Genomic DNA, 12,522 nt, shown 5'->3' on the forward strand with positions numbered 1-12,522 from the left:
GGCATGCAGCACATGTGCCACTTCACACATGCAAAATAAATTCAAATATATAAAATGAATTCTCACTTCAGAATAAAGTACCTGGCATCAATAAATATATGGTGAGTTAATCAATGAATGGTGCCTATGAAAGTTGGCGTTGGCATGAGATGCTTTTCTTCCATTTCATACTTTTAATAATCTTGTAATTTGTTTGTCAGTGTTATTTATCTTCCTGTTGCAAAACACTTCCAAGAAGAAATAGTAGAATAGATTATTTGGACAATCATTTGAATGAAGTTCAAGTGCATTCATTCAAAAATTATATGTTAGTCATTTAGATTAGTTCAATTAGAAATTTTCTACAAAACAGAGAAACATTTAAATGATGAAATTTCCCAATGAGACCACAATCTACCTTTTACTTCTAGATTCCATGCCAGCACGATGAAGCAACCTATTTACACTGTCTGTAGTTCCAGCACACAAAAAGAAAGACTGTATAAAGACAAAGAAAAACTGAAAATGTCAAAATTGTTAGGCGCTTACTACAGGAAATTGGGAACTAGAACACAAGAAAAGCTGCTCTGTAATGGAGATGCTGCAGGGTCAGCTGTCTTAGAGGCTCCAATGACCAGATGTTGAGTCCAGAGGTGCTTGAACTATAGACCCATCACCTCTTACTTATGCCCACTATGAACTAACATAGGACATACACCTTTACAATTTGAAACAAATGGAAAGAATTAAATAAATTATTTGATAGGTAACAGTCTATAAAGTTTTTATTGGAACACAATAAGCATTTATTTATGCATTATCTCTAGCTCTGTGCATGTTACAGTGAGATAACAAAATAATTGTGTCAGACATTATGATCTGTATGCCTAAACTACTCATACAGTCATCTCTTGGTATTATCATGGAATTATCACAATCCCAAACTGTCACATTCCTTATATAAATATGTGTTTTTGCCATGGAGATAGCTTTGTGGGTAAACTGATTGCTATGTGTGAGCTTGTTGACCTGAGTGTGAAGCACCAGAATTCATGTGGAATTGGATGTGTAGCACGAGTGTTTGTAATTCCAGGGATCCTATGATAAGAAAGGATGTGGAGACAGGATAATTCCAAATTATCTACAGTGCTATAGAGGGTTTGCTATATGATATCTGGTTCTTTATGGAGAAAATTCTGGTTTCTCTTCTAAAAAGTTATTATTATTTATTTGGAGGAATTTTTACTGAAGGAAAATAGTCCTTATAGCCAAATGGAGGCAGGAAGGGGAAACTCCTTCCCAACAAAGGTACACAAGCCCCAGCGGCAGGGCATCACATATGACAGGACACTTCTCTGGTGACATTATGGCTGTTCTTTAGAGGAGACATAAGAGGCCAGTCTCAGCCACACTTCATGTCAGTCATCAAGATGGGGCCCATGATGATGGATAGGGAGAGACTTATCATTCAACCTACTAAGAAGAACTTGTTCTGAAGGCAATTTCTAGGGTTTGACTCCCTCCTGCTACATACAAACACCAGAATGACAAATAAATAACCAGTGTCTGCTGAAAGTCTGAGAAAGATGAGGCTAAGAACAAGCAAGCAAACAAATGAACTAAAATCACTAAGCAGGTTGAAAGGTATTCTGCCCAATCCATCCCACCTGAGTTCAAAGAGAGGGCAATGCCAAGAATGCATATAAGCAAAGAAGCAAAGCAGAACAGCTAAGGCATGAACACACAAAGTCTCTCACCAGCATAAGACCCGGCCTTGTAAAAAGCATTTACAGCTTAAAGGCGTCATAATAGGTTATAATAGTTGTGTTGACGCATCTGTTTTGTGCTTTCAATAAAATTTGAGACAACAGAGAACAAACTGCCAAAGATTATTTTCAATCAAAGAAGTTAATGAAGCCGAAGTAATTGAGAAGACACTCAAGTGGTTTACCATTTAATTGCACTTCAAAGTGAAGGAACCATGGATTTGAGCTCGAAAAATTGCTCTGAACACAGATTCCAGCATTTTCTTGCTATAGTGCCTTGAATCATAGACCCATAGCCAAGAAAACTCCATGGCTACTAAGTTAGGGTTGTTCTGAGAGTTGTAAGAACAAGTGTGCATAAAATGCTTAGTAAGATGTCTGATACCTGATACATGTCAGCCTCTTCTCGTCTATTTGGCCTAGTTCCATCTTCTTTCTCTCTCCTTTGCTAATGTTGACTCATTCTTCATTGTTAAAGCTATAAGAAGGTAATTTGGCTTTCAGATGTATGGGTTTATTCTGAGTTCTATTCTTGACTTTGTACTTGGTATTTTTTTGAGGTAAACTACACTTTTGAACTTTGGGCTTTTTCTGTGTCATTAATAAGCTGGCATTCATTTGAAAAACAAAATAATTTAGAATCTGAGCCACCCTTCATCCAGTGGGTACAAATATGCTACCATCATATTTTGTGCACAGATAATTGTTATAATTCATATTATAATTTGCTTACATACCTTAGCAATATGACTAACTATAGTCTCATGTAAATGAAGGCAAAACAATGCACAAATGTACTTTTGCTTGTTGACTAACCTAAGGTGAGGGTCTCATGAACTCTTGTTGACTAAGTGACATGCCATCATGCCAACTTGCAACCTGATACATGACATTGACTTCATGCTAGATGTGAGAGAGCAGTTTCTAACTCTGAAAGAAATAAACAATAGTGGAAAAGAAATGGTGGTAAGAATTTAGTATATACAAAATGAGCATGGTGTAGGTATATCTCAGTAGTAGAGATGTGTTTGGCATGTGTGAAGCCCTGATTTCAACACCTAGTTTCTGTGTTCATTTATGTGCCCACATACACACTTAGGTTATTGTTGATGGCACTGACCATTTAATTATCCTAAGTCGTATACATAAAACAATATGCATGTTTGTATTTTATGAATGTGGATGAATTAACTTCAGATGTAGCTCCCAGTAACACTTTTCCTTCTTATGCTTAATTATCTACTATGTTCAAGATTCAATAGGAGATATGACTCCTAAGCCAGGTCTTGGTATTTTTTATCTGTTTAGAGGAAGAAATATTGGGTAAGAACATGAGTAGGAATTGCTCTTGTTGATTAAAGTCACATAGTGAAAACTTAAGTTTCTCAGACTCTAAAGCCTAGGTATTTCCAGGTAGCAAAGTAAATTTTGTTTACTTTGTTAAAAGCTCCTTTTAGTACATGGTTTATTGAATAAACAGTCAATAAATAGTAGCCATTGCAACTGTTGTTATTAACAATACAGCTCAACAAAAGGAAAACAATTTAAGCTGTTAAACTTATATGATGATTTATTGTATATACAATGTAGAATATGGGGACTAGGGAGATGGGTTCATGGGTAAAGTTGTTTGCTTCATAAGCCTGCTGGCTGGAATTTGGACCCTCAGCAGGAGCACATGTCTGTAATACCAGTGTACCCATGACAATGAGAAGTAGAGTCAGAAGAATCTAAAAACTTGTGGGCCAGCTCTTCTGACCTTCCAAACAGCAAGTAAGAGAGTCCTGTTCTCAGACAAGGTGGAGGGAAAGGATAAACACCCTAATCTGCTCTTTGATCTGCATATATGTGCTGTGGCATACATGTGCCTATCTCTCTCTCTTTCTCTCACACACACACAGCATATATATTAAAGAGGTTAAAAAGGTTACTGCAGTAACATATTAGTAGATTAGTAAAAATTAGAACACAGTGTGATAGACTATTTTCTGTGTGATTGTGGATAGTTTATTTATAGTTCCTCAGTTTTTCTGAGAGAATGAGAGATTGCTGGAGTTCAAATTTATGCTTAAGAAAGAATGGCAGAGAGAAAGAAAGATTTTAGCAGAAGTATATTAGCAATAGTAACAAAAGTTCCTACCACAAAAGGGCAAAAATATTTGCCCAGAGATGCAGCTGTGCTCTGAGAGAGCTATCGAAAGTAGACCTGCTAGAGGGTTTCCAGCTTGGCGCTTGTCTGAACTTCAGACTTTCATCTGAGGGAAGTTCTAACCCTTGGCACTAACTTGTGAAGAAGCTGATGGTTCCCTTATTCTTATCACATTATCACAGAACAAGAGCATAGAAAATTGTAAGGATTCTGGGTACTCAAAAGCATCTTGTCACAAAGAAAAGTACAAAAAGTGACCTTGATTGTGTAGCTAAGAAACCAGATCATCAGGGAATGGGAAACAGCACCTTGCTCGGGGGTGAGCAGGCTCTTCTTCCCCAGAACTTTCCTCTCCAAATATCATATCTGAAAGATTCCCCCACTCAAGCACTTCTAGGGCTGAGGAAGCCTGGGGCAAACGGTGATGTGTGGGATATAAATGCACCTTGAAGTTAAGTTTTTTTTTCATGGGAAAGGTTTTCTGAAAAGCAATTTCTCTTTCTTTGTTACAAGTTTAAAGTCATTTCTCATTAGAAATAACTATTTTAGTACCTTAACTGGGTGGTCACAGTGACAAGGCTGGAAATAATAGATGAAAGTGAAGGATAGCCTTCAGGGCAAAGATACAGGTATAATGAAATTAGGAGACATTTTTCTAAGATTGGGTAAAATTTTTGCAGGTGGGTTTATGTGTGTGTTTACATTTCTAATGAGACAACTATCGCTTTGTGTTTCTATTTATTGGCTATTAAACTTTAAGGACCAGTCGTACTGAAAATGAGTTTCCATGTTCATTGTGTGTGCTTTTGTTGTGCTACTGTTCTCCGAGCTCTTCTCTACGTAGTTAAAGTAAGACCAGTTAGATTAACTAGACAGTATCAGTGATTATTTTTCATATGTAATTTATGAAGAAGAGCACCTTTAAAGTCTATTTAAATATTACATCCAGCACCTTATTGATTTGGCTAAAATATCCATTTGTCAGAAAGAGGACAAAGGGCTCTTCCATACCTTACAGCTGTCCTGGTTATACTATAGTGATCAAGCCCTTTTTTGAGAGGTGAGGAAGAATTTGGCTAATGCAGTCAGGAGGTCAGAAGTCTGAGCAAAAAGCCACACAGAAAAAGTAGGAAGTGGCCTCTATTGCATTTTCCTTGGTGCAGGAGGGGAAGGATTAAAAGTCACTTTCAGAGAGACTCTCATAATTTTATTCAGGATGCGAGCTATGTAAGTGAAAAGAAAGGATGCTTGAAAAACCTTCCGGAGAGGCTCAGTGATCAGCTTATTGTTTTAGCCAGTTCATACTTCTGCTTTTCTCCTTCTTCTGCCTCTCTTCTACCTTTATACTTTTCCCTGTCATTCTTTTCATCAAGAGCAATGTCATACTTCCTACAGCCCCCATGCCAACCCATGTGCCAAGCGCTTGGGTAAGTGCTTTGTGTGTGTATTCTTTTTTCATTTTCACAATCTCCACCATTTTAGTATTTATGTTTCATAGAAACCAAGGCTTTCTGTAAGACTGAATTTCAAAGCCATGCAGTCAGTGAGTGGATCAAGATAGGAATATAGGGGACGGAGAGATAATTTAGTGGTTAAGGTACTTTCCTGCAAAGCCAAAGGAACTCAGTTTGATTCCCCAGGTCCCAGGTAAGCCAGAAGCACAAGGTGACCCATGCATCTGGAGTCTGCAGTGTCTGGAAGCCTGCCATGCCCATTTCTCTCTCTGTCTCTGTCTCACTGCCTCTTTCCCTCTCTCAAATAAATAATAAAATAAATTAAAAAATGTATTTTAAAAGATAGTAATATATCTGATCATGTAATAATCAGGTAACTATGCCTAGGAGAAGGACTATGTACAAATGGGGAAGTCAGCTCAACACTGCACATTCTGAATATTTAAAGAGTTAGGTTGGGAGAGACAGAACTTGGGAACAGAATGAAGCCATCCATCAGAACAAAATTTCTTTTTTTTTTTTTTTTTTTGGTTTTTCAAGGTAAGGTCTCACTCTAGCCCAGGCTGACCTGGAATTAACTATGGAGTCTCAGGGTGGCCTTGAACTTACAGTGATCCTCCTACCTCTGCCTCCCGAGTGCTGGGATTAAAGGCGTGCGCCACCACGCCCGGCAGAACAGAACAAAATTTCTTATATCAGACATCTACTTAAAGAAATATTCTTATCAGCAGCAAAGTAAATCTTGGGCAAATGAATACAATTCTATTAAGTTTTGTATTTTTGAAGTGGCAAAAAGAAAAGGAAAACCCCTCAACTTTTTCTTGATTGTATCAATATTTAATTTATGGTAAAGAAAAGGGAAGCAACACAAAAGTTTTAATAGCCTTACAACTACTCTGAACATATAATTTCTAATACATGACAAAAGTGGTAATACCTATGACATATTGTTATTGTCTTGTATTGGGGAGAAATGAAACATTTTTAAGACAAGTGGTGACAGACTCTAAGTCACATGCATGAAAACTGAAGCTAATGCTCTACTCATCACATCAGTAAAGTCTGGTAAAATTAAATTTTGAATGCTCATTTTAAATTCTAAGGTTGAATTATTTTTGGAGCAATTTCCATACAGAGAAATTTTGGTGTGGGGTTAAGTGAGCTTTTGTAAATGTACAAAAAAGTTTAAATTTACTCATAAGTACATGTTTTATTTACTTTACTCATTTCTGTGATAAAACACCTGGCAAGAACCAGCCTAGAGAAAGAAAGGTTTATTTTACTTATAGTTCCAGGGAATATATTCTGTCATAGGAGGGAAGACATGGTGGCAGGGTCAGGAGGCTGGCTGGTCACATCACATCCACAGGAAGCAGAGGAGAAACAGCAAGTAAGGCCAGGCTATAAAATCCAATGTCTTCTCCCAGTAACCCATTTCTTGGGGTAAACACCCTCTGGCCACACCAGCTTGTCAACCACTGATCTGATTTCTGAATTTGCAATTTTTCCAGGGTGACATTATATACATTAAAACTTTTTAATTTGTTTAATATTAATTTTAATATGTTTTTAAAACTATTTTTATTTACTTATTTGCAAGCAGAGAGAGAGAAAAAAAGAAAAAGAAAGAGGAGGGAAAGGGGCTGGAGATGGCTTAGCTGTTAAGGCATTTGCCTGCAAAGCCAAATGACCTCAGCTTGATTCCCCAGGACCCATGTTAGCAAGATGCTTACTCTCCTATAAAAATATCCACATAGTAGAAGAAAAGGTTATAAATCTAGAGACATATCTTAGTGGTTAAGTCACTTACCTTCAAAGTCTAAGGATCCAGGTTCAATTTCCCAGTACCCACATAAGCCAGATATACAAGCTAGCACATATGTCTGGAGTTTGTTTTCAGTTGCTATAGGCCCTGGCACATTCCCTCCCTCTCTCTCTCTCTCTCTCTCTCTCTCTCACTGTTTCTTTCTCTCTCAAATAAATAAAGTATAAAAAGTTTAAGAAAAGGTTATAGTCTAAAAGGATGGTAGCTGCAAAACATAGTTAATATTGTTTTGAATGCTTACTTTGTAATATGTATTTAAGTATCTTACATTTATTATCGCCTTTAAGATTCATAAGCATCTGAGAGGGATTCTTTTGAGTCTCTTCCTATTTTAGATGAGTAAACAGGCTTACAGAGGTTAACTGAAGTATCTGTAGTCATTAGATATTAAGTGATGATCCTGTGGTGAAGATATTTACCAAGGGCTGTGTGAATACCACAAAGAGATTGACTAACAGACTTGGGAGCTCAATTCAAGCTTCATAGGGAATCAGTTGATGTTTGAACTGAGTTTGGAAATTATAAGTGGGAGTTCACCTTGAAACAGAGAGCAAGAACCCCAGTAGCATTGGGCGAGATATAAAGGTTTCAAAGACTGGGAACAATCAATGGGTCACTAGTGCTTGAGGAGAGGATTGGTAAAGACACAGTGAGAAGGAGGACAGAGGGACATAAATGTAGCCTGAGACTAGAGATTTTGAGGATTTGTTTTGTTTTGTTTTAAAGAAACCTAGTCATCTTAGATATGATATAATACACTAGGAAATGAAAATTAGTAAAATGTGAAGCAAACACAAGAATAGATTATGGTTACTGCTTTGTGAAGTATGTGTTAAAAATTAAAATGCTTGAACTTGTTTTGCTGTTCATATTGCAAAAATGTAATATAATTTTGCTCCTTTATATGTGTGTGTGGTGTGCATATGTGTACAAGGGTTGGTATGCGTGCATGTGGAGGCCAGAGGTCAATGTTGTGCATCTTCCTCAATCACTCTCTTTCTTTGAGGCAGTCTCTCACTGAACCTAGATCTCACAGGTTCAACAAGATTAATTAGGCAATAAGCCCCCGTGATTCTCTGCCTCTATCTCTCCAGCACTGAGATTCCGGGTGCATTTGGCATTTCATGATGGTACTGAGGATTTGAGTTCAGATCCTCATCCTTATGTGAAAAGGACTTTACTCTCTGAGCCATCTTCCCAGTCCTGAAACTCAATGTATATATGTTTTAAAATCTTCATTTGTTCAGACATTGAAATAGTCCTTTTAACATCTGTCTGGGGAGATGGCTTAGAGGTTAAAATGATATGCCTGCAATACCCTCTGGCCAGGGTTCAATTCCTCAGCTACCCACTTAAAGCTGGATAGGAATTGATTTGTAGTGGCAAGAGACTCTGGGGCATGCACATGCATGCACATACACGTGTATGCACATGCATATACACACAGTTGCAAATAAATAAATTAAAATTAAAAGGCCTTAAAATAGATATATTTCAACATTTTTTAAAAACAGTATTAGATAGAAATACTTTTCCTTGATTGAATCTTCTGACCTAAGCCAGGTTACTAGAAGATCTGTGAAGAAAGTGTAACTCAAAAATCCAGGGTTTACTATTTTTATTTTAGAATATTTTTGCATTCACTCATTCATTTAACTATATATTATTTTAAGAGAAAACATGGCAAAATCAGATTATATATTTTTTTAAATGGAAGGAAAATCGTTTTGATTTTCTGGTTATAAATTCAGTCTTTAGAATTCACTGATTATATTTAACAGAAAAATCCCTATAATACCATCTTTTGTAATCACATTTATCCATTTTTAACTGAATATGTAATGAACCAACTCTATGGAGTTTGCAGCACGTAATCAAATACTGTCTATATCATATATATGTATATTTATATATATATTTATTTTTATATATTTATATATAATATATTATATTGTAATGTACAATATATAACTATATATTTATATATAAATATATATAACATATCAATATGTATCAATATATATATTTATATATTATATATATATATATGCATGTATGTATGTATAATATATATATTTCAGTTGTCAGGAGAAATCCCAAGCATTTTTGCTGATGGAGGTGGTGGGATGCTCAGAACTGTGAAGAGAAGGACAGTTTCCTTACATCAGATGCCAGATTGCTGGAATGTACAGTGGCAAGGATCTGTCTGCTAGCTAAGATAATAATATAGGCTGTCAGTAAAATTTGTGCTTATTTTGAAAGCCACCGAAGACCTGTTTTTAAAAACAAGAGGGGGATAAAAAGGCTAATGTGAGAACTTTGGCTATGTATGTGTGTTCTTAAAACACCATGAATCTAGAATGAACAGAGAGTAGTAACTAAGGTCATTGGATTGTCACAACTGTCACAAAATTTATATAAAGGCTCAGTGTTTCTGATGGAATTATACCAAGTTTATTGCTGCACTATTCACTATAGCTAACTTAGGGAGCCAAACTAGTAGTCCAGCAACAGGTGGATAAAGAAAATGCTGTTCATATACATATTGAAACACTTTTAAGTCATAAAGAACAAAGTTCACAGAAAAAACTGAATCCTATGGAGACAAAGGCTGTGCTCTCCAGTGTCACTAAAAGCTCATCACTGAACAAGACTTAAAATTCGCCCACCACAGTTCAGGGAATTTTTCAGAAGAGGGGACAGAAAGATTGTAAGAGCCATGGGCCCAGAGGCCTTCCCAAGATAACTGACCACTGCTCCCATAATGCATAAACCTCATGGGGAATATCTGCAACCCCACTGAGGAGCGTCCCCAGCGGAATGGAGGCAGGGATGAGGGAAAAGACGGTACAAAGAGATGATGTAATCATATGAAATATGTTGTTAATAATAATAATAATAAACATAAAAATGAATACAAATGGAGATAATATTAGGTGAATTAAGTCAGTCACACCAAAACAAATAAATTATGATTTCTTTCATTTCTGGTTTCTAAATTTTATATAGCTATATAATATAAAGTATGTATATATGACATAAAATTAGAAGTGAAACTATTTAGGGAAACAAAGGGACCTAACCAGTGGAAGAAGGAGTGAGAAAGGAAACGGGAAAGAACAGAGATGAATAGGTTAAATGCACAATATACACAAAATAGCCTCATGTAACAAAACACCTTAGGCAATGAATACAAACAAATCAGAATCATATCAGACAATAAATTTGCTTTTCAATATCAAGCTCCCACTAATCTTGGGCTATCAGAGGGACTACACCCATTATATTCTCTCTAAATTAATAATACTTATCTAATTTAACCTGTACTGACTTCACTCTCCGTTGTAGAATGTGCTTCTCTTTTTCAGACCCTAGCCAGACCTGAGGAGATAAACTACCCATTGTACTTCAGCCTGGCCTCAGCTGAAACCACAGAGGAATGGGGAGAAGAGCAAGAGTGCTCCTTTCTCTGTGAACCCCGTAATCAGCGCCAGGGTGAAGGAGACAGACTCCTAGGATACTCAACACCTACCAAAGCAGAGATCCAGAGATTCCTAAGAGCCCATCACTGAAGTATACGTAAAACACTCCTAACATGGCTTAGGGAATTTTGCTGAAAAGGGGGTGGAAAGATTCTTAGAGCCACAAGTTGGGATGTCATGCCCAGAGGCATTACCTCTTCCCAGTAACTTACTGCTGCTTTCACAATGCAGGACCCACAATTCCAGTGGGATTAACCTGAGTCCCCAGTGAGGTGGGCCCCTTCAGAAAGGGGACAGGGGGCTGGAGAGATGGCTTAGTAGTTAAGCTTGCCTGTGAAGCCTAAGGACCCGAGTTAGAGGCTCAATTCCCGGGGAACCCACATTAGCCAGATGCAAAGGGGGCACATGCGTCTGGAGTTCGTTTGCAGGGGCTGGAGGCCCTGGTGCACCCATTCTCTCTCTCTCTCTGCCTCTTTCTCTCTCTGTCACTCTCAAATAAATAAATAAAAATAAACATTTTTTCTTTTAAGGGACAGGGATGAGGGAAAGGATGGTACCAACATCTGTTGTTTACATACTAAGTATGTCCATAGCTAATAAAAATAATGGTCAAAAGACTTATGTTCTAGAAAATGTAACTAAAAATGTCAAAGAAAACCATGAATCAGGGACTCTTCTCTAACAAGTCTACCCGGTTGATCTTACTTTCCTAGGAGCTTAATTGATTGGACATCATGAATCTTTTGTTTATTGTGAATATTTTGTTTATTAATTTGTTAGTTTTTTATTCTATTTTATTACCACTCATTTTGTGAATTTCTACAGCATCTAAAAAAGGTTTTATCTGAATTGCAACATTGTTTTGTCCCATGACACTTCTCTTCCGTTTTCTTCAACTCTACTTTCATCCTTGCTGAACTCTGTTTCATCAAACTGAAATGTCTGTTGAATGCTTGTTCCTGGGTGCTCCCATGGAACATATTTTTTTTTTTTTGTTCAAAGCTCTGCTCTGATCATGGAAATAATAAAATAATAATATAAATACATTCACAGTTACAATGGGACAATATCAGAAAGGAATGAAATGAGAATTTAAAAATAATATTTTCAAATGCTGGGAACAACAGATTCAGACTGTATTTTTATCATATCTGTCTCTATGACAATTTGCATTTATCAGACTATTTGTAATTTTTAAATGGTATTTTCACTTGCAAAACCTCACTGTTGGAAAGTCCATGTCCTGTTAGAGTGGTAGAATGTAAGATACTGGGTTGTAAGCCAGTTACTATTGCTGTGTTATGCTGTGCAATTTGTTCCATATTTGACCTCAGTGTCTTCTGTCACTAAATGGTAGCGCATGGATAACATGGTCATAAAACTACTTCCATGTTCAAGTTGCTGTGACTTGGGAATTTTCATAGTGAGAAAGAACAGGCAACTGTAGATAAAACACATTTGGTTTGTTATAGACTATTGCAAGATAACCAGTCAATGAAGAAAGAGGCGCAAACTATAGCCAAATAGTAATTTATCAAATATTTACTGGCTGCTAACCACCACACTAGCAGGTAGGACTTCATCAGTGAGGATAAGGCCTATGCACCTATGGCTAAGGAGCTTTCTTGTTTGGAGGATAGACAATACACGCAGTGACAGCTGCTGGAAAGAAAAAAAAAAAAAACCAAAGAAATTGAAAAAAAAATGGGGCTCCAGAAGATTTTTTTTTTTTGAGTTTAAATTTTCCCCTTTATTTGATAACACTGGTCTTTGCTACTGAATTCTTTCCTTGGCTTAATACAAAAGTGAATTTTCATTTCTGAGCCTCAGTCATGCTTCACTTGCCTGCCTGTGAGCATGACTCTTC

At 36.8% G+C, this 12,522-nt stretch overlaps 1 protein-coding gene across 10 annotated transcripts in view; it reads right to left on the reverse strand.

The window, feature by feature from the left end:
• Positions 1–12,522, reverse strand: part of Chrm3 (cholinergic receptor muscarinic 3) — a 576,562-nt gene that overhangs the window by 421,720 nt on the left and 142,320 nt on the right. The gene's annotated exons all lie outside the window — the stretch shown is intronic.

This window comes from Jaculus jaculus, chromosome 6 (genome assembly GCF_020740685.1).
Source record: "Jaculus jaculus isolate mJacJac1 chromosome 6, mJacJac1.mat.Y.cur, whole genome shotgun sequence".
Classification (NCBI taxonomy): domain Eukaryota; kingdom Metazoa; phylum Chordata; class Mammalia; order Rodentia; family Dipodidae; genus Jaculus; species Jaculus jaculus.